The sequence below is a fragment of the Cynoglossus semilaevis genome, unplaced genomic scaffold (assembly GCF_000523025.1).
Source record: "Cynoglossus semilaevis isolate Cse_v1.0 unplaced genomic scaffold, Cse_v1.0 C18909438, whole genome shotgun sequence".
NCBI classification, from domain to species: Eukaryota; Metazoa; Chordata; class Actinopteri; order Pleuronectiformes; family Cynoglossidae; genus Cynoglossus; species Cynoglossus semilaevis.
In genome coordinates this window covers 1-595 of record NW_007591145.1, presented here as the reverse complement: position 1 = coordinate 595, position 595 = coordinate 1, and the positions used below count along the sequence as shown (strand labels likewise).

The 595-nt window shown below is 39.8% G+C and overlaps 1 long non-coding RNA gene across 1 annotated transcript; it reads left to right on the top strand.

Moving 5' to 3' along the window:
* The first annotated feature begins 51 nt into the window (after positions 1-51).
* Positions 52-595, top strand: LOC112486689 (uncharacterized). Its single transcript, XR_003049178.1, has 3 exons — positions 52-215; positions 320-481; positions 561-595. It is a non-coding gene; the product is annotated as an uncharacterized LOC112486689 (long non-coding RNA).

Sequence of the window (595 nt, the reverse complement as noted above, 5' to 3'; positions counted from 1 at the left end):
TATAGTTTTTGTAAAAGAAAAGAGTGTGTGTGTGTGTTTTTGTTTCAGGGAGTATTGCCAACAAGGTTTTCCATGAGATTTTGTTTGATACATGTTTGGACTTGAGCTCTCATTGTTGGCCTGAGAACTCAGGAAAAAAACGTAAAAAAGACGGCTCAAAGAGTTCTAAAGCAGATGGCAAACGCTCCAGACCTCAGAGGAAAGACCTTACAGATGTACGTACCAGTGAAAGGAATCACTCAAACTCAGTATATTTTACTCATTCACACTGTAGTTATGGAAAAATGTTACCTAATAATTGGCTCGTGGTTCTCCTTAGATGGAAGAGGAAGGCGAGGAAGAAGAAGAGGAGATTCATCTCTCTGGCTCAGACCTGATGAAGATCAGAGACGCCTTATTTCTTTTGCTTCAAAGTCTCCTCAAACTCCTGCAGACACTTTCACTCAAAGACAGACCGCAGAGCCTCAGTAACTGTACACGGGTATTTACCCAGTCCTGCATCCCATTTCATTATAACTGAAGTTAGCCTCTCACATATTTACTTTGATTTTTCTTTCTAGATTTTAAGTAATTTGCTGTACTTTGAGCCTGTCAT